This window comes from Atheta coriaria, unplaced genomic scaffold (genome assembly GCF_025399875.1).
Source record: "Atheta coriaria isolate IRGN ID8LTWV9N9 unplaced genomic scaffold, Caltech_Dcor_3.1 hic_scaffold_6_pilon, whole genome shotgun sequence".
NCBI lineage: Eukaryota > Metazoa > Arthropoda > Insecta > Coleoptera > Staphylinidae > Dalotia > Dalotia coriaria.
The window spans coordinates 7,419,417-7,442,587 of record NW_027045448.1 but is presented as its reverse complement, the minus strand read 5'-3'; the positions used below and the strand labels follow the sequence as shown (position 1 = coordinate 7,442,587).

Below are 23,171 nucleotides of genomic sequence, written 5' to 3'. Positions count from 1 at the left end.
ACTTGCAGACGCGGCGACAAGGGCTTTGTGCATGCAACATTAAACATTTCGCTGCCGACGTGATTGAGCTATCACGAAATGACATAGCGGCTGCAACTGCAATCGCGATTATGCGCAAATGTAATGAAATATTGTCACGGCTTTCGCTCCACTCACGCGCTCGTATTCTATTTTATCCCCAGCGTCGACGTTGTGCGAAAGTATAATAACTGTAATAAGTAACATCGTCCGTGCGAATAGCAACTACAACTACAAATATACATCAATTCATACGTGTAATACACCATACGGTCGCATACTTTAACAGTTATTCCATTATCCAGTGAATAGTTGGCGGCCGGTCAAACTGAGGGTTGATATTTCTCAATTACTGCATTCCCCTCGAATGTCCGCGGCTGCATTTCGACGCGTTTCGGTTAATTCCGACGCTGGTACTGGTGTTATTGTTATCGTATAACACCATAACTATATTTGCATTCACGGCTGTTTGGGTCTTGTGCGATTTACTCGTTTGTTTGTGGGATTGTCGAGGGGGTGCTTGTTTGTTTGTTTGCGTTGTGACTTCGGTGGACTTTTGCCGCGATTCTGCATTGGCGAGACAAATCGACGGGCGATTTATGTTCATGACTTCTTGTTTGTGTTGCATTGTTATGTTGTGTTTATTGCTTCGAGGCGAGGTTTCGAGCATTCGCTCTGATAAATATTATCGGAAATATAAAGTCACACAACAAACAAATCCTTGAATATAATATATAGTTCCATGTCATTGTTAGAGTAAGAAATGTTTTAGATTGTCGGTTATTGCAAGATTTTATAGAACAAAAATTGAATATTATTTCAAAACGCATGAGTACTGCTATCTGATGGTGTATTAAATAAATATTTAACTAAATTTTGATCCTTTTGGTATTGGTAGTGCCATCTGTGAAGCCGCAGACAAACCTAACTCCCTCCAAGTAAAGATGACTACATTTAAAATTGTGAAACAACTCCTATTTCTGTATAAACTTATTTATAAAGCTGTTTAATTGATGACAATAAATTTATTATATCTCTTTCAAAAGAGATTTAAACATTTTAATTATTATATTTCAAATTATAAGCTATTTTGACTTTATGTACTCAAAGTTGCCTATAATAGAATCCCTAACGTAATAAAATGAGCTACTCGGAGAGTAGCTGCAGCATGTCATTGTCAAACGTCATTTAACATTATTTGACAAACCTGTAAGCAGCTGTTTTGTGTTGACATCGTGTTGAAATCGCCTGTTACGTTCGAAAATTGCACGTTAATGAATCTTCGGTTGATCGCCCTATTCCTACAAGTTGCCGTCGACATCTACAGTACATGTAAGTTCATTTCTTTACTTTCAATGTGCATGTCCTTTTATATAACCTTAACTACGACTTAATTTGTGCAATTCTGTGTCAATTGTGCAATTACACAGAGGTGTATTATTAGAAAATTAATATATGCAATGATATTACAAGAATATTTGGAACAAGAATAATTTTCATTAAAAATCTATTTGATTGTCGTATTATCCCTTCGCGATTTTAATCAGTTTCCCATTCTCGTGTTAAATTTTTGAAATTTGAATTATAAGAGGTTAGTTACTTTCGTATTTGCCTCAAGATCGGTGGCAAATGTGACAAGCGCCTCCGTTCAACATTTGCATATTTTGAGGTCGCGCCGGTTATGGTCAGAATTTCGATCGTACCCGCCGATTGCATAAATACACGTCCATTGTTATGGAAGTGTAGCAGGGCCCGCCGGCCGGCGGCCGCACGAGCGGCATGCTACGGAATTCAGGAACTCCGGGCGCCCGGAATGCCCGTTCCGATCTCCAAATGATCCTTATCACACAAGATAGCGCCCCGAGAGATTGCAAGCATGCTACCCATTGTCAGGAAAATTGCGCATTTCTTTTCGGTCGCATTGCGATGACGTTGATGGACTCATGACAGTTGACAGTAATGATATGACATAGGATGACCACTAGCGGCATCCACATTTCAATAGCTTTCATTTGCAATTTATTTCGAAGATGTTGCAAGATATTCGGATATCATTGGCTATGCGCTTATTCTTTGTTATGGCTCATTAATTAAGGCTTGTGATTCGGAGTTGATGCGATCATCTTGTCAACTCGATACGTATCACACACTTGCACGCATTAGACGTGCATTGTCATCGGCATTGAATTGTAAATTATTGCAACACGTTCCGATTGATTATAACAAAGCACCATTTATGGTGCGCACAAATATTCTTATGTGTGACGCTGCATGAGGCCTTGTGTACGAGTATGCTCGCGATCACATCGTATGTGCACACATTGTTATTCATATTTACAATCAATCCGGCTGATCATCGGGCTGGTCTCGCCGTCGGCCAGCGTTTGACGCGCGTTGACGCTCGAAATCAATACGAACTCAAACTCGAAATACGAATAAAAAGGTGTACGAGTTGTCCGCATACTTAAGCTCGTTAATATTCCATTCAGACCGCGACGAGCTCATCACAGTGCGAACTATTGTTGTAAAAATTGTTCTATTGTTATGGCAGAATATCCTTCAACGCTCTACTCCTAAACCAGGCATTTGTAAACAGAAACATAAACCATTCTACAATTTCGTCTTTTACGTATTATCTCTTTTGGTTTGTGGATCTAACTGGACATATGCAGCCTCAGTGTCACTGCACACATTTATTCTAATTAAGGTCTTATTAACGATTCATCACATGCTTAAACGAGCCGTATGTTGAAGCACATTAAGTTCTTAAGTACGTTCATGAAGGCACCCAAGAAATGGTGCACAGTTGTGCACCAATTGAGCGTTTCTTGCCCACAATGTTCATATATATTCGTGCAGCCGCTACGGGCACGGTGCATAATTTTATTCATCATGTGCGCCATGCTTGGTTATACTGGTCAAACTCGGCTCTTAAGTGACCAAGTTTTTCGACGTGACTTGGCCGCTGTCATTTTTTGTCTGTGTGGTTGTTTTTTTTCGCTCAGGCCGAATAAAATTAACTGCTACACATTTCCGAGGCGAAGAGACGCCAAAGACATTGAAGAGCTTCAACGCGCACAAAGCGCGCCTGGTGCACTTACAATTCTTCAATCTTGCGCACGCATTCGTTATTTGGCCATTTGCTGGGGCTCGCGTCGCTCGCGGCATTCTCATGCTTATTAAACAGCCTGTAACCATAATGGCCCCGTCTGGTAGTAAACTGGCTCGCTCGAGGGCTCCACCGAAGACTCGCTTGCGCACCTAGATCGCGCGCGTTGACTGCTCCGAGACAAGAAGGAAATGCCTCGCACACAAGTTTGAACATCCTTTCGTTATTACGATTATCACGCGTTATTACAGCTGAGCATACGGGGTGTTTACAAATTCAGTCTGTCATCTACAGGCACCACAGATATGCACTGCAATTTCATGCACGTAGTTGTAGGTTTTCGGCTTCGCCGCTTGAGTGAGCGAGTTATGCGATGATATTATGACGCCTCGTACAATTGGTTTTTTCACGTCGGCGGTCGTTTCGCGCTCGCTGTACTCATGCATATTTTGCGAGCGTATTTTATTTAGAAGTGCATGCTCATGTTCTTGTTCACTTACAGGCCATCTTCGAGAATGTGGCATATTTACGTAAATTCGTGCCATTTACGCGCATTTCATCCCATCAAACCGAAACATTCTCTTCTCATACACTTCGCATGAGAACCAATATGGACATAGACATTTTTGCAAAAAAATTTTAATAACATTAAACAAGAAAACAATCAAGATGGTTTTGGTAGTGGTGTTACTAATTCAGATCCGCATCGTCTCGACAGCCTCTTTATGGGCATTTAAACGACTCTGGGTTGAAAATGTGCCTCGTTTGTGTTTGTGTCAGGTGAACAATTGCGTAGGAGTATGTTAGTTATTGAATCGCTCCGAGCATTAAACCAGTAAGACTATGAGCGCGGAATCACGCAGCCCAGCCATCTGAAAATTCTATTTTAGTTTGATGCGAGGAACGCTCGTAGTACGAAGAGTTTCGGACGGCGGGCGCTCACGACACGCCGCACGAACAATTCAACAATTTGTATTTTATTATAAATGTAAATGCGTATAAATGCATTGCCATCGCGGATAAAATAAGCACACTCGAGGCGATGTATTTATATCCAACAAGTGATTCTCTCAATGATTAATGGATATTTCATAGACTCATATGAATGAAACCTGTTATTGCAGTGTGTGAAATTGGTCTTTGACATCGCGCTAAATACTTAGTGTATTTTTGATTAGGTCTATGTTTTAGGGTTGTAGTAATTGCAATTAGTGGTTTTCTTGACCGTACAAGTTTGGAAACTTTATACTCACTAGTATTATCGATTGCTATTAGCGAGACGCCTCGATTACACATTTGCGGCTTGTGGGCGGTAGCAAAGCACCTTTGAGACGACGTAATTTCTTGGTGAACCGTGTCGGACCTGAGCGGTCAGTGTCTCATTACTGAGGGTGGTCCCAAGAAAGGCAACCCTTCACCGCCTTCAGCATCGGTCAGCTCAAGGTGAAATTTGCTTACAAACTTCCTATGTTTCAGGAGGAAGCAAAAGCTCCGAACCACTTAATACAGGATGTTTGATAAATTATGTTGATGGTAATAAATCTTTTACGCGAAATTTATAGTTGACTGATGTGATATAATGTGTAGGAGAAAGTGTGAAGTAAAAAAGTCTCATTTTGCTTTTCGGTTTTTAGTACGACATTGTGCTAACATTGGTCTAACACCTTCCGGGTGCCCGCTGGCAAGGCGAAACGGTTTTCAACGGCTACCCGCCTCCGTGGTCTTATCTGGACTTGAATAATTCAAACTGTTCGTGTAATGCCCCGGGTAACAGTTGTGGTAATGTTTCGGTTTAAGTAGCCGAACGCCACCGCCGAGCAGCGGTAGCCGGTGGTCATCCATTTCCTTCGTCTTTCCCTAAGGACAACCGGGATTTGCGCGCTGGCTGGACATCACTCCAGCGCGCTTACATCCTTCCCGTCCAAGAGGAAAACGATCGTATTAAATTTCCCCATCGGCTGTGAGCATCATGCGAAGTAGTTTGCATCACCTGTCAGCTGCGCTGATGGGGTTGGACGCGAAGGGTGCGTCTTTCGGATGTCCGACGCGAGATCACAATGAGAAATTGTTTAAGATTATCTGCGTAATGTCGAGCCGAACGTTTATGAATTGCTTTTGAAATTGTTACAATTTGTTTTCGTCTTAGCAAAACCCAAATGTCTTAGGGGGTGAAACATTGAGATGTCGACATTGATACCGAAATGTTTTGCATGCATTCATTATTTGCATTGTGGGAACCTTGAGCGATGCACAATTCGCAGTTAGAGAATCGGTCGGCCTGCGCGATTATGTAAAGCGGAACGTCGGCACGTTTGTTTGGAAATCAATTGACACGCCATGACTTCGGCTTTGACTTTGGTCACGTTTGTGTTTCAGTGCCGAATAAACAGCGTACCAATTACAACAAAGGTTCAAAACAACAAGTGTAGAAAAAGTAATTTCAAGCCATTATCGTCATACAATAAAACAATTAATCAGTAAAGTGATACATTAGTTTAAGGAATGCGGCACGCATTTGTCGAATTAGTAAACGCCATCCAAGCGTATTTAAATGTCGTCGAGACGACTAGAATAATTTATCAGAATCGTTTCTAGGTACACATCTCGGGAATTCGAGAATTATTTGAATTTTATGAAATCGTTAGGTCGGAACGATAGTATCGCGTTACATATTAATAATCATCGTTCCACTGATTAATTTTTAGGTGTAGCCATACACGGAACATATCTTGATGATTCTACGCGCATTCTCAGGACTGCTGTTGTCCGATAAAATGTGGTCTCAGGCAGAATAATCCGCGATCGCACGCTCAACTTTATAACCCATTCATAAATGTGTATTAATATGAAGAGACGAAAGGAAAAACGTGTAGCATTAAAACGCACCGTTGTAATAAACGTACGCTTAAGTACACACGCACGTAAGTGTAGGTACTCACATGCGTTAAAAGTCCTCATGGAAAGAAAAGTGAACCCGCCGAAAGATACGCAACTAATTAAATTATGCTTTAATAATACGCGCTACGAGCGTAGAATTTATTTCGGTAATAAATATATAAAATAAACGATTTTTGAGCGGCCGAGCACGCACAGGTTCTTGTGTGTTTTACATTGTTGTTAATTCTCAGTTTACAATAGTAATAAAATGTTTAATGGCTCGGTGCGTTCTAGGTCTAGGCGGGTACGAAATTACTTTTACAGGATGATGTGTGTGCACTTGTAGCCGCCTGGTAGTTGCATTATTTAACATCAGAGTGTAAAAAATAATAAAGTAATTTAATTGTTTGGACAATGTAATTAATTATCGTTGAATATATTTATCGTTTTATTTACGAATTTTAATTGCGCATCACTCTAACAAATTAAAACATTGTTTTATTGAGGATATTTCTAATTTACTGTTAATTTTGTGAGTGAAATCGTATTGTGACGGTAATTTATTGATGCTCATTGATTTTAAATAATAGTTAAAATCTCGCTTGAATCGTTTCTATAGCGTGTGTCTAGCTGTGGAGGAAATTATTAATGACATCTATTTATTATTAAATTATTTATTAATCGTCGATGGATTGCAGTTATTAATTATTGTAATTTGAATATTGGAGATTTCCGTCTTTGGAACTTCAGTGATAATTAAATATTCAAATGAATCCCACGGCGACGTTGATCGCCTATTCAAAATATTTTTGCCCACTTGTTTCTATTCACATAATTAATTAATGATCATCTGTGGTAGTAACGTACAAGAGTTTTCTGACGTCTGACAAGTTGTCAATTAAGTACTAGCATAGATGATTGCAAATTTGGTCGCAAAACATTTTTACCATAAGTGAATTAAAAATGATTTATACTCTACTGTTTTCTTACTGGGAGTTTAAAGAAGCTAAATTTAAAACAATACTTGTGTTTGCCCGATGGCAATTCGCGCAAGACGAGAAGATTCTCGGAGGTGTGATTTTATTTATTGTTTGTACGCTGCATATAAGGAATAATATAGTTATGTTTATTACTTCATTAAACATTCGGCGTCGGGCGAAGGCGTCGCCTGCGCATCCCAACCAGCGCGGATGGTAACACAACGAGACACCGAAAGAAGACAAATCGCTCTTTAAAACGAGTACGAAATGTGTGTAGTGATGCGCGAGCACTCACAACCAATCCGGCGGACGACTTGGGAATCCAATAACAATAAATATGAATTATGATTGACACGAAACACTGACATGCTGTACGTCGTACACCTCCTAGCTGCACAACTATGACCATCTTACAGTTTTACGCTGCGGTATTTGGGAAGTAGCTTAGAATTTAGAAAAACAAATAGAATTTCTCTACAAGACAACAATTATCATCAATCTTACAAAGTGGCAGATTCGCACACCTACGTCTATAAATTAACATGCTCATAATTTCATACGTTGTTTCTTCACCGTTCATACGTGCAACTTATCTTTGTTGAGTGTAATCGCAAATTCACAATTGCGAATTTAAATTTGATGCTTACAGCTCTCGAATTCCGCGGACTGTCGGTACCTGGGGGCTGAATGAATAAATAATCGCCGCGGCGGTTAATTAATCGAACACACATTCGATTTATGTGCTCGCGCGCTCGCGACTTTCCGATTTGTATGCTGCGGCGTGCGCGCACTGGGACACGATTCGCTGACAAACGAGTTGTGAAATTCGCGTTGGCGTTCATGCGCAAAGCGAAGCGTTTCCGTAAAACTTGTACAAAATAAACAAAACAACAACAAAAAATTTCAACCAAATATAAAAGTTAAATCAGTATAACTAGCACCACCTATGAATCTCTCATGTAATTATCAGTCAACTTATTAGAACTGTTAGTATACATACTCATATTCCCTGAAACAGGAAGAGTAAAACTTCTTTGATGAGACTTTTAAAACTTTTCGAATGATTTGTGTGCGCCTCAGCCCGGATGGCGTCCGCACGCGATGTGTTTTATAATCGAGCGTGAAGGAAGCTCGCGGGTGGTATTAGAATATACACGGACCCGCTTTATTTTATTGACAAGCGTGCGGAAAGTGTGAGGAGGCAATCAAAAATGTTGATCCGACGATGGCGCGTGGTTTATTGGCTCATTGGGCCGTCGGTGTGATTGATGTGTGCTCACACGAGCGAATGTTTCACGTTTTAATTGCCCGTGTGGCGAATCACTAGGGCGGGCGGTATTGTAAAGTGATTTATGAAAAATGTACACCTTTGAGGAAGTAACTTTGCTCTCGCACTCCACCGAGTGTTGCAGTAATTAACACTGAAGTTAATTTATAGTAAAATTAAATTTTTATACCAAAACAAGTAAAATTTGATTGATTTTATGTATGTCTTTGAGTTGTATATAAAATACATTGTAAATGTTATATAAAATTGTCTGCTAATTTACTGTTTGCAGCGCCTCCCCGTCCGCACATTTGATTTGCACCAATAAAAGATGATATACTGTTGGTGTGTTACATATTTCATGGCGGCGTGTGTAAATTTCGCGTCGTGTGCTCGCGGCATACGAGCAATCCTGCTCTCCACACATCGACACACCGGTTTTATAGTCCTTCTCGTGGACCGCGGCCGCTGCACACACATCGATGGTAATGCCGCATTATACGCGTACTTACTCATAGTTAGTTAAGTTACTAAACGTTGTAAATTGCTGACTCTACTCTTTCTCTCCTCCTGCTTAAAGCTAAGAATCAAGCAGAATGAAGAAAAATAAAATAAAAAACGCCTCGTTAGTTGACCATCTCGAAATATTTACGTTCTTGCCTGATCATTTTCTTCGCTGTTTTTCCTCGTATAAATACACAACATGTTTACAACCTTAGACTAATTAAAAATGCCAAATTGTGATCTTTTGTTGCATGCCGAGCAGACTTGAAAAAACGTGCGCATTTGATTGAAAATTAACCATAGAATTGCGTATCGTTTAACCGTAATTAGATATTATCTATCGAGAACAATCGACAATTACGGCTTCCCATGGCCTTATACGACTGCGGACGGCTGGCCTCCTGCTCCACCTTCTCGACATTTCTTCTTTTCTCATTTCGCGTTTCGTGCGCGCGCGATCGCCGCCGCTACTCTCTTCTTCTTCGGATAATTATAATTACCTCGCTTCTACCAAATTATTATAGTTTTCGCTCACGAATATCACAACCTGCGTCTAGCGCTAGTTTTCCGCGGCCGCGTGGTAATCAGTAATAGCTCCATTATATTTCTCTCCAATGATCATTATAATAATAATATTGCAGTCAATGAAGTTTTCTGCTGTCGGACGCGCGACCGACAGACCAGCTGGTTTGTGGGTGAGATGCGCGCTATGGCTTTGCAGAAAAGTATCACTCTTGCGCGCGCCCGGTCGTCGCTAATTATAGTACGTGCAATCTGATGTTCAGGTCCCAACTACAGTTAGGCATGTGCGCGTTTCATGGCGAAAAGTTTCAAATGCGCGAGCATCCAGCGCAAGTAGGGCTCTCGCTCACAGTCGGAGGTATCGGCGCGCATTCGAAATGCCGTTCGTAATTCTACCACAACGTCTCTTCTGCAGCCGAAACCAATCACGGCCTTCTGCGGTGGAGACTCGTGAGTGAGATCTTATTCTGCGGCGGCCGAGCAAGGCAGCTACTCCACATTTCACCGACGTGGTTACGATTTTTTCGCGCTGCTGTACCATTGGTTTCACCATTATGGGAAACTAGCAGATAGTCGCTTAAAATGTCTCGAATTCGAGCACTAACACTAGCTTCAGCTACAAATTAGTTCGATGCTCACTCGCAATTTACCTTCGATGATGTTATCATCAGCTTTATGGTGTTTTTATGTTGAAACTAAAGTTGCAATTTAATGCGGCGCAGAATCGGAACCAATTGATTGGATGCAAGCAATTTCACACATTTCACACATCTATGTGTGATAATATAATCGTTTTACAAACTTCAATATTGTTCGATGGTATCTATGTGTACTATCGACACTCGATACGGTATTATTAAATTTTCTCACATAATCGTTCGTGTTTGGCGTCGATTTTATGCTCGTGCGGCTATCGTAAAGTGTAACTGATAGACACCCACGGCCCGGCCGAGGAAACACGTCGTCTAATGAATGGTCATCGCGAAATATCGCCTGCATGGCTTCAATTTCATCTTCCCGATAGGCTTCCACGCTGATGCCTAAGGTGCTTAGATGCTAGATTTAGATGGCTATAAACATGCAGATCGCGATTCTTTTTTTTGCACCGCGTTTGTTTGTTTTTATACCACCTACTGACATGTGAAGCGCATTCCAAACATCTCCAACGGCGTAGAAATTCACGCAAACAATGCTGTAATAAAAATATTTTTATGTGTGCTTTATAGCAAATCATTAACATTTATTTTCATATTTTGTGAATTCGTCTTGTCTTAGCCGCTTTCGATTTTGAGCTAGATCAGACTGATCAGTACTTTGAAGCTTCTTGTAAGTGATGGAAGGCGTTTTGTTCGGCGTTAGATTGAAGTATTTATCATGCTCTCGTTTGACCATCGAGTGTTTGCTCTCGGCGTAATCTCAAGTACAGATCGGGTGGCAGCAGCCATCCTGTGATTCATTGCCGAAGGGATACAAATGGGATAAGACTGTCGGAGAAACCGCTTAATAATCGCCTTCTCCTCGCCACTTCGCCGGCGATAAGAAATTTTCTTCAGCCAGTCACAACTTTTCGACTTGAGAATTGTTTTGAATGCAACACACCAAGGTAACTGTTTAAGTGTTTAACTGCGCGTACGCGAGTCATGAATTGAATGAGGCGCGCTTTAATCGTTTAATTTATTTCGGTGCGTGGGCAATGCGAACGCCACGCCGCGTCGCGAGCGAATATCTGTGACGGGGCAATTAAAACCGAGTAACGAATTAATCCGTGGAGCCGCACGCATCCGAGGAGCAATAAAAATACGATTGTAAACTCGAGGGAATCACCATTCAAACAGGGCACACACAAGATACACACACAAGTCGTAAATTCCAAACACACATTCTTCCACAACGCATCATAATACAAACATTTTTATGCGTTAATATCTTCACCGATGATGATGATACTAAAATAGCAAAATTTAGCATTTTGACTTAAGTTGTGTGGAGATAATTGGTTCCACGCATTGTTTTTGAGCGCTGCGGTAGAAATGTATGGCTAAGTGCAATGAGTGTTTGTGATGGACGGGCCGTAGTCAAAGGTGTCAGAACCGTTTTCTTCAGATGAGCTACAAACACATCAGGCGCAGCTGAAGTAAGCTCATCTAGCCGGCGCTCGACATGACATACGAACATATTTGTTGCACGTGTATACACATGAGTTGCGCTCATGCCTAATAAGTTGTAACGAGTTTTTTACGAAAATAGCAGCGCGAATAATTTCGCGCCAACTTGTAGGGATTTTATCGGAAACTGTTAAATTTCTAAGGAAGTTTGCTTATTAAGGATGTGCAGGCAATTAAAATTTGCGTCGATGCGCGGATGTGTGAAGAGGAGCGAAATAATGAAGCGATCCGTAATTGGACACCTTTCAACTTGTTACACGTTCGCAAGTGCATGTGCGAAGCGCATCGCCTCATCATCATCATCGGCCGTAATGATCATCATCGCGTTTCGTTTCGCCAGTTTCGACTAGTTTTTGCAAAGTGCCACATTGTGACCGCTGCTGCGCTAGGCGGTGAATCACAGCGCTTTGGCCAGTCCATCAGTTTGCAGCCGCAGCCAGCAGGTTGGCGTACACACGACCGCGAATTAAAACATAGTTACTTCATTTATTTATGCATCCTCGGCGAGAATCTCCCGCTCTCGAGTCATGGCATGCATATATGAGCATATGCGATGCATTATTATCATGTGAGTCATAAAATTTTATATAGCCGGGCATCGACCACAGGCTCCTCGGCCGGTTTAATCAAACGTGCGATCTGCAAAGCTGCAATGCGACTAGAAGACCGAAGCTCACAACAAGATATAATTTAATGAGATGACGTCATTATGCTGGAACTAGACTAGCAGAAACTATGGGGGTTGTATTGTTTGATCTTGTTCTGGTTGTTGTCATGCGTAGCGCGCGGTAGCAGCTTTCCAAGTGTCGAAAATAGAAGGTGGCAGGCGAGAACGCACATAAAACATACCGAATGGAAATGCAGGAGAATGGAGGTTGGACGCTGGCTACCAGTGTACGCGCATGGTGAGCATCCGGCTCCGGCATCCGTGATAATTCACTGAAACCACTAAATCACCAAAGTCCACAACGGAAAAACGAAGGACAACGAAAACATAATCGATTGGTTTGTGTACTTATGCGCTCGACGCACTCGCCGGTTGTTGTTGTCGGTTGTTCATTGCCTACTTGCTGGTGCGAACGAATCGAAGCATTTTCGAATGCAATAAGCAATAAATCACCGCATCGTCGAGTCGATAGGCTGGTTGGTAGGCATATTGGGCTTATTGGCTTCCATTTCCATTTCGAAAACGAAGCAAAGCGCAATGCAGCGCATCAACGCGTTTGGTTAACCGCGGCGATTACATTCCGACTCGAAACTCAAACAAACTCATCTTCACCCAACGCGAGGCGAGAGAGATGATGCGCTTAACAAGCTGTAAAAGGTGTGAATTTGCTTACACGCGCCTCAATAATGGACAACAAAAAAATGATTTACCGCAAACGCGGTGAACCTGGCCCGGATTAGGAAAAGCTCCGGCTTTTAAGCTCGCGTTGTTGCACGTGCAATCGACGAGGAAGTCAGCAAAGAAGTCTAAACATAGCCCTCGCCAATTGGACGAGCACGATCAAGACATTAATATTTCATATTGTTGCCAATGTGAGAATTGGCAATTGAATCGAACGATAGATGAGGTTATGTACACTACACACTGCACACGTAGCAAAACATCGCCGCAAAAGAAATAAATGGGAAAAATTTGATAAAGAACTCAGCGCGAATAAATCACAATCAGTAATTTCGACTCGCACAATAAATCTGAGCCGGCCGACCCCGATAACGAATTTATATATTACCCACCCGAAAAGTGTGTTGTGGGTTTCCGTTTCATTACCATGTCAAGCATTTCAACGCCGATCTTCATCTTTAAAAATGTTGACATTGGTGTAAAAATGTGCACCGATTAAGTTATCACCACAGCGCACATTCACGCCGAGTTGTGTGCAAAATGTGATTTACGGATTGTAATGATCATGAATTAATTACATTCATCTTGCGGCATGAATCTTCATGTGTAATTTAAAAAGCTGATTATTTCCTATTTCGCAATCGGTTTTATACGCGCGAACCGCGAACAAATAACGAATGACATACCGGTCGAAAGATTTATGGTGTGTCGTCGGCGTTTCACTAACAAATAAATTCGTTTCTTCCCGCTTATAAGTTATACTCTCTTCCATATCCATATATCACAAATATGGGAATGAATACATAAATAAATAAATAGTCATCTAGTCGTAGAGCAGCGAAATAAATACTGAAATGTGAAATACTCAAATTTGAGATTGAAATAAAAAAAAAACATACATACCGCTGTGATTTAGTGCGCATTGTGTTAGTTTTTTGCGAATTTTATTAATTTTTAGCCCACCTGGTCGGACATCTAATTTTACGGTTGTTCATCGTCTGTATTGTGAATAACATCTTTAAAATATCTTAAAATATCTAAGGATATAATTAATTTCGAACTGTAAACTGCAATTTCGCTGGCTTTTCTCCAACAACTCAAACTGAAAGCACTAATTCCAATCGCGCGAAAATCACGACTCAAATTTAAGACTCGCAAGCGCGGTTTCTGCTCGTCGTCCACTTTTCTAGTTTCTTCCTCAACATGCCCAACATACCTTTAACCGCGCGCCTAATTAAAATAATAACTTTCATTATGCGCTAGCGCCGAAATAAATATTTGTTTATGTTGCGCCTGTCGATTATCTATTTTATTATGGTCACGACGTTCGTTACTCACTCGCACAGGCCGGCGTTGTTCCGCGCGCCATCGTCCGCCCTTCGTCCCGCGAGCGTCCCTGGATATTTATAGTTTTGGCGCAAACCGCAAAGGAGGAAATTGCCTCGGATCATAACTAACTGCGCGCCCGAAGAATGAGCCTCGTTGTTGTTGTTGTTACTGTTGTTGTTGGTTGTTGCAGTTGCGCGCGACCCCAAAGCCAAGTGCAATGATGTGCGCGCATTGTACGCGCACACATAATTGAGTGCTTAGGATAGACACTTACGTAATTAAAGTCGTATTTTGTGGCGATTTATTCCGCGTCGATTGTAGTTTACTATCGTTCGCCAGTGGGCACGTTTAGAATTATGTTGATTGTGATTTTGAGATGAAGAAAGTTTTTTCTGTGTTGCTTCAAAGATTTCCATCGGTTTTATCCGTGAAGTTCGTAGTAGTTGACAAGAGCAAGATGATATCGAATGAGTTATCGCATCGGTCCGGAACATTCTTCGAGTGCGAAATAGTTTTATATATGCATGCGAAACCGAACGGGACATTCTTCGCGTCTTCGCGTTTTACCTTGCTTTATATTCAACATGTCGTCGGTTTAGTTTTATTCGGATCTTTGAAATTGCGCGCTTCTTTTTTGCGCGCGCGCCGTTTTACACACTCCCGAGCGCATGTTACAAGTAGCATTAACAATAATATGTTCACGTATAATACGATAAATTGTGGCGCTGGCTGTGGTGTGCGCACATTTTTGTAACCGCCTCTTTTAACACCTATTGCCAGCACGACGATAATAATCATGTAGTTCTTTGTGAGCAAGCCAGCAAGCAAGTCTGCAGCAGTGAGCAACTTTTATTTCTCCACATGCGCTCGCGCTGCGCTCTCGTATTTATCGTCGCACGCGGTACGTGTATATAAATATCACTGAGCATGCGCGCTAGCGCAAGGCGACAATAAGAAATCGTCGAATGCACAATAATTTCAACATTTTCGTGTGCGGCTCGTCGTCGTCGCGCAACATGCCACCGTTTTTCCTCCAGGCCGAGCGCGAAATTTATACCCGCCTGTGCATGCGATACGTTATGCTGTCCTTTTTACTCCTGCGCGACATTTTGGCTTCCTGAAACACAGCGCACCCGCGCCGAGGACAGGTAAACAAATGCTTTATGAGCGGTGTGCGCCAGAAGAAGGAAATAATATGTAAATGCATCAGCGGAATAATAATGCGCGCATTGCGCGCTCGATCTGAATTCGTTCGATTTATATTCGCTCATGCCACCCGTACGTGTTGTTTTGGTGCACTTGGGGCGATCCACGGACGACATGAATTGATGTCGTGAACGACGAGTTGACTACTCCGGACCGGGACTTTGTTTGTTTCTTGCTTATGCCTGTGTTTTCTTTTTATACATTCCATCGTCGGCGATATTAATTATTGATATGATTCTGTGCATAATCGCGAAAAGTACGGCGATATTAATTGAAACATGGTAAACGTGATGGCGGAGTCAACATCCCCACATATTCCGAGCACGATTTAACTTTGTTTAATTTAGCGTTTCAACGATTACACGCGATGGGCGCATTAATCCGACGCGTTGCGCTCGAAATATTTATTTATATCAGCAGTTACAATTAATCGGCTGTTATTTATCACTTTAATGGCACTTACGTTTAAAATTGTATAAATACTCGGCACGTTTATGCACATGCACTCATCTGTTGACTGGACTTGTCTCTTGACGTGATTCGCCTCATAATAAAGTCATAAATTAATTACTTATGTTCATTTTTATCGCTGGATAAAAGTCTTAGCCAGGAAGTAGAGGTCAGTGCTATTAGCAACCAGAGGGCGTTGAGTCAGGTTAAGATCTTTGGGAAAGTTGCAGATCTTACCGCATAATACGCGCGCTAACTAAGAAAAATTCAACACTCCCTCTTTTGCATTGTTATTAACCGATGCGCTATCGGTTGCTCATATCACTATCAGCCATCGCTAAACGGTCTGCGAGAGCTATGCACTTTAGCGCAACGTACGCCTGACTAATCTCCTCAACTTATTTGTCACTTGCAACGTAACATCATTAATCAGCACCACCCAACATTGCGGATTTAAGCTTTAAGCACTACTCGTATTTGAAATTTTCTATTTTCTATTATGTTAGATACATTTACATCGGACATTTTGGAAGAAATAAATCTCGATTGTAGTTTCACTTAGCAAAGGAATGAATAATTAGTTTCCGCATACCTTGCGCATAATTTAACATAAGAATTTCGAATAAAATGCTGAAAATTTTCCAAAATTCCTAAACTATAAGTCGTAATCAAGTGACATCTAAATCAATGTCAACGTTTTTCTGCTGCCTCATAACTGATTAATTTCGACAAACAAAAATAAAATTATCACGTTGATAAACAAATCTGGAATCGTCCAAGGCGTGCGTACGATCGTAAAATGAAAAAATTATCATTTCAAGATAAAATGTTCAAGGAAACGCGTTAAATCTTCATAACTATTTTTATCTCGTTTTTTATTCGATTTTTTTATTGTTGTTTTCTTCTCTTCACACCGCTACTAAACTGGGCTGGGTCTTTGGAAAGCATCAACCGAAACGGATAGGTTACGGGCGTAACTAAGTAAACGATATGCCATATAATTGTTTTATCGTCGGGCGAACACGATTTGTCAATGCGATTATCCGTGTGAGAAATGAGAGACATTCGATATCGGGTTACAACGAGTTTCCAAATCATCTCTGTGAATGATATGAATGAAGCTTTTATTGCTTTTTTACCAACATCCCAACGATTTTCGTTATTTTATCTTTTAGTTTTCTTTCGAATGGAATATTTAATTATTGAATTACTTCATTCGGACGAAGGTGAAGATGAAGAATCGCCGAGGTGAAAGCATTGTATGTTTTAGTTACGTGGAGGCAGCTTCCAAGCATGTCCGACACGTGCTTGTTATAATTTATAACGCATGTAAATGAAAATGATCAAAACGCTAAACAAACTACCAAAATTCGGACGGCAGGTCAATAAGAACGATTTGTTACTCACAACAACAATAAATCACAAACGCAGCCAGTTATTCATTGGACGGTATAAATATTGCCATAAAACGTGCGCATATATTTCTTTATTACCATCAAATGTAATTATAATATTTTAATGCGTGGCTAACTAACGATGGCCGGCAACAAAATAAAAAAATATATATGAAAAAGTCGGGATGCTGGATAGAGAAACAAGTGGACGTCGGTTGGACGTCTTGTCTGTGCCGCTATGGAAGCAATATTCATGTATCTATGTCATTTATAATAATGATTACACTATAGATGGAGATTATGCCGTGTACATTGCTGCGTGCGTTGAAATCGCCATAAATAAAATTCATCGGATCCATATTTGTAAACTTTTTATAGGCGACTCAGCATACATCTCTACTGATAACGAATTTATTGTGCTTTATGGAAATGCATCGTTTGATTTATTCAACTGTTTTCCTATGATAATTCAACAAAACGCTTAAATGCGTTTTTAATTCGTCGGATTACAGCGATAATGATAATAAATTTGTTTTATTGATCAAGACGATTCACCACACGAAATGTTTAAGCTATTATGTTACAAAATTGTAGTTTATGCGTTTTTTTTTTCGTTCGAGCGCGACGGATGCGCAGTCATCGATGCCATCCAAGTCAACCATCATTTACACTACAAAGGAAAAACTCGCAGCGGTCATAGATTGTCACGATAGGTTTTTAAACCACCAATGTTATGTATATTTGTCAATGCATGTAACAGTAGTTAACAACTCATGCTGATGCCACTGAGTAAAAAATAAAAATAAAAATGAAAGATGGATGAGTATGAATGAACAAACAAACTACGACTATTCGAGGGAATATTCGTTGAACGCACGGAAGTTGACTTTACATTTATTTTTTTCGATGGTTATCTTTTTGGGTACAAAGGTAAATTATGTTAATTTTCATTTTTATACCAAAGAGTAGATTTAGAGATAACTCATAATGTTGAGTTTAATGATTATTGATTAGAAATGAAATATTTTTGTTAATTTGTCATGAAAATGCGTAAAATGCTTGAAAAATTAAGAAAAACATCGAATATTTTCAATAACTACAAACTTCCCATGATGATTCATCAATAATTATTTAGTTTGTTCTAAATTTACTTGATTTTGATGCATACAGCTACTGCACAGCTAAATATAACTTCATAAGAGTGCAGAATTTTCGTAGATGCTTAACTCTCCGGCAGTTTATTTTAGGGAAAAACGTCTAATGGCAATACAGTTTCATGTTTTTCACAGCGGCGCGGATCTCGCCAGCTCGTCGGTTCGCAATCTCGGTAATTTATGGTGCATGTAACGCATGTTATATAGCCTGGTGCTGGTGAGGCGGTGCGGCGTATAAGGAAATTGTTCGCCGGCCACGCCGCGTTATAGAATAACGAGAATAGGTTAGGACAGTTTTCCGTGTCTCTCTCATTGCGGCAGTTGGTGCGCCGCTCGAAAGAAGAAAACGAAAAAAAAAACGCGCCACGCAGAGCCACATAACACATAAAATCCGGCGGGGCTGGAGCTGGTACTGATGCCGTATAATATGGAATTCAGAATTTATTGATAGATAATGGTGGAATCTTGTACGCGATGCATAATTACGCGTACTAAAACGTAATTAATACACGTTATATTGCGAGATGCATACAGCGGTGAACTTAAACTGAAAGAAATATTTTACATCGTTTTTGAGCTCTCGCACAGCGTTCAATAATGATTTTAAATGTTTGATTATTACATTCGCCATTCGTCATACGATTTAAAATTTAAATACTCAGCTTTTATGCATCAATCATTCGCGCGATTCGTGAAATGGTGAAACACACACATTGGGGGCTCACGCGGGCGCCGCGCATTCGCCGATATGAACCCGTTCCGAAAACGGTAACCGGTGCCGGCCGGCCGGCTGATATCTCTCTGCCCACATAAACTCAAATTCAGGCTGCGGCTCAAGCTCAACCAGCTCAACTCTCAAGCTCCGACGGCGCCCACCGCCACCACACCGTGTTGCTCCTCGCGGTTAGTCAGTCGATCGACGAACACCGCGTTGTGCGCACCACTGCTGCCGAAGCGAGCAGGTAGTTGTTTGCGGGCGGGTTATATACGTAGAAAGCTCGAGAAAGCACGCGTCGCACGCTCTCAGCTGTTAGCGACGCACGAGCTACGAGCACGTGTACTCGTACCATTCATTTAAGCTTCGATTATGTAGTTTAATAGCCAGATTTTTCAACTTTTCAAGAAGAAATTTTGTGTTTAAGTGTCGCAAAAACTTTGAAAACATCCAACAAATATTTTGTAATCAACTTCAACGTATCAAGTAAGTTATCACTATTGAATATTTAATGTTGATTATAAATCTGCAAGTAATTTTATTCCAATGTGCGTAGTTATTGAATAAATCAACAAAAACTAAGATAAAACATACCACCATCAACCACTTGTAAACAAAGTTTTATTAGCGCTGTGGCATGCGTGCACAACCCAGTTAAACAATGAAAATGAACGACCGCGAGTAGAAGCAATTGCCGCAAACATCGGTGATGACTCGTACTTACCACTCGTGAGTTGAACAACAAGACGACGTGTGATGCGGCCGTCTACGACGTCTGCCCGTCGGTATCATATATATGTGCTCGTAATTTAACGCTACTGGTTCCCCTCGGCGACAGTCCAATAACATGTGCATTACAGTCAATTAAACGCACGCAGCCGCGCACTCACACACCGCACTGGAAATTAAAACCGAAAATTTTATCAGAAATAATCGAAAAAGAGCTGGAAAAAATTTACAATTGAAATCGCATCGATAAATCTACATAAAACGGCGTGAATTCGAAAAAAAAAAACACGCGCCACAACATAAAATTATGCTAATTTCGATTCTTTGTAACCGCCGTGATTCTTCAACTTTTCACGACATCGCGCGCTTTCCGTGACATTAACGCACACACAGCGCCGGTAGTTGTCGGGCTGCATCCGCTAATGTATGCAAATTCGAAATTCAAATTCAAATTATTCCATTTTCGAAATTCAACCGCTTGTATATGTATATTGTAATATTTGGATCGAATACGCACATAACCTGTTCGCGAGCCTAATACGTGCGTGGACAATGGTCGATAAGACACATTCGCGTTCATAAGTTTTAAGTCGGTATAAAATGGTCATAAATGCCATTTGAACATCGATAAAAAACCTGGGTGTAGCATTTATATTCTGTTTAAGATTACTATTACTATTTTAGCGCTTTCTACCTGTGAGACTGATTAGAAGAGATCAAAACGTCCCATAAAAGTGGCCAGTCTCGACAGATATCGATTTGTAATGGCATTCTAGTACTCACATAGCAGCATATCTTAGTTTGTTATTTTTTTCCTCTGCTGCAACCTGCTTCTTCATCATTCCCAAGACCTGCTGGTCTCGGAGAGTTGTGGGATGGTCGCACTGCCAGTTGCAAGGACCACACACATTCAAGCCAAAAATTTTACACGATTTATAATCATTCGCATATAAATTTCCGTCTAATCTCTCTTTTGCGTTTGTGGAAATTTTGAATCATCCAGAATATTAATGTTTATGACACATCTACAGTTTATTTCACTGATAAGTGCTATCAGTCTTGTTTACGCGTTTTTATCCGCGTGTAAATAGGTTAATACTGAGCGCCAGTGGTGTCTATCATAGTCTATTAGATGAATAGCAGCAATTAATTACGCGGCGATCGTTTGAAACTTCCATTCAATGTGGAAGCGAAGATTAGGCGCTTATTCATTAAGCGCAAAGAATGAGAAGAATGCGTACGCTGTGTTCGATGTTTGGACCTTTAATGCGCATCGTGTTGTGTTGAAGCGTCGGGGAAGTATTTGCAATGTTTCTTCCTGCTGATATGTACGCGGCGCACACACAAACACAGCGAACATACGCGTGCTTGTTAATTTTTTTTCGAACGCATTTACGACACGCTCGCCTTCGATTCCGGCCTTTAACGTCAATTCTTTTAAACACCGAACATGTAATTTAGACGTTATTTACGACGCGCAGACACTAAACGTCTTTCGAAATCTGCTAATTAGATGGTTAATTACTTTTATATACCTTAACACTTGCTTTTTGATGGGTGTATTTGCCTAGTGTTGTGTTTACCATACTTGCGTTTGTTTAACTTGCAATTATAACTTGACCTTAATGGTTTAATGTCTGTTTTAAATTTAAACAAAATACATTTGAAATTTTAGAAAAATGTCGAAATTTATTTAAATGGGCTGTAACTTTCTATGAAACAATGTTACTAATTAAAACTTGATATTGTTCGATACATAATTTAATTTTGAATAAATTTGCAAAGAAATGACTTAAATTCAATTGTAACTTTTCGTGTAATTGCTTAAAAACTGCAAGAATTCAATAATCTGCACCATATGCGCGCGACGCGACGAGAAATCTTAAATAAATTTTTATCTCATGTGAAATAAACTGGCTGGATGTTGAAGGTATGAATGTAAATGATTTTAATTAATAACCTCGTCGCGCATAACACAATAAATTCCAATAACTTAATAATAAAGCGTCGACCGTAAATTTCGTGCGCCGTGTGCGATGCTCCTTCGACGTCTTGTGATGCTTCGCATCTCATAAAGGAATTTTAACTCGACTTGCACACACAACAACACAACCCCGGCACCAGAACGCGCATAAAGCTTCGAACGACGACGACGCACGTAAACCATACACATATTATTATCATTATTACAATGAAAAGCGCAGGCATGTGGGTTCCATCTTCTCCACCCATCAGCGGCCTAATAAAATATAGTAATTTGCTGCGCAAGAAAAGAGAGATTCGGTAACGCACGCACCCAGCACACACTCGTCACCGTCTGTGACAAATTCAACAAGTGGAATATTGTGATGCTGGAGCTGGCAATGACTTGTGCACTGTTTTATTTTACACGCGCTTGTGTCTACTTGGTTCACACGACGTTCAAACAGCATGAAATTATAGTTCAATAGGAACAAACTATGCGCACTATGCAACATTGTAGCGCATCGCAGCGACACGCCGCGAAGATGCCGATGCAGGAGAAAAACGAAAGCTTTGAAACACCCAGCGAATGAAAAAGCGAACAACTGAACGAAGTGTGTACACGTACATCGAACAACCTGCGTCTCTGTAATAAACGCTTGAATAATATTTAGCATCGCGGCCGCGTATTATCAGCTTAGATTTTTCTAACGAAAGAAAAAAAAATCACACACGCATATTGCATCTTCATATATGCTGGAGCATTGTCTAAGAAATGCGCGTTGGGTACCTCCTTGGTCCGTGGCGGGACCTATTATAATCCGCCATAAAGTCCAAGATTTGTGGATTATTATGTTGCGAACGTTATGGGCGTTATCGACGCGGCGCGATCTCGGCCGTAACCCGTTAGATTAATCTTCGCATTGCGGCGCGTACTTTTCTTTTAATTTTTAATTTAATTATCATCACACCACTAAAAAGTCATGTTTAGTTCGTTTTGCTTGGCGCGTAAATATCTCTCGCCGTCCCTATTGGCGCTATCGATTAATATACGACGCTATAAACAAACAGAACTCATCACGAAGTTTAAAGATATCCTCAACAAAGCGCTTTGCAACAAAAGTTACGAAAATATTTTCGTTATTTAATGCTATGAATTGTATTCGTCGAACGCGCGCCTAATGACTTGGTTGCGCGTGTTGTTTTCGTTTCTTTTCTTCTCCCGAATAATATTTCAAAGACGTCAATACACATCGTGGAAATGAATGATGCTTTGTACGCCTGGTCTACTAGTTGCTCTCTAGCCGGTCTCTCTAGCCCATATGGGACGTTTCCAACTGTCGGTCCCATTAAGCCCCCAGCACGCGCCCATTGTTCCTACAACTCAATCGAAACGGTGCCGCGCCGCATGCCGAAGCGTGCTGGACATTTGCCTGTCAATC

At 40.8% G+C, this 23,171-nt stretch overlaps 1 protein-coding gene across 2 annotated transcripts in view; it reads left to right on the top strand.

The window, feature by feature from the left end:
* Positions 1 to 1,206: 1,206 nt before the first annotated feature.
* Positions 1,207 to 23,171, top strand: part of Ntan1 (N-terminal amidohydrolase 1) — a 33,022-nt gene continuing 11,057 nt past the window's right edge. Inside the window, exon 1 of one of the 2 annotated variants that reach the window (XM_065305135.1) lies at positions 1,207 to 1,350. The gene's annotated coding sequence lies outside the window, so the exon portion shown is untranslated. Of the gene's footprint in view, positions 1,351 to 19,218; positions 19,525 to 23,171 lie in introns of those variants that run through there. The other variant, XM_065305134.1, reaches the window with a different exon arrangement.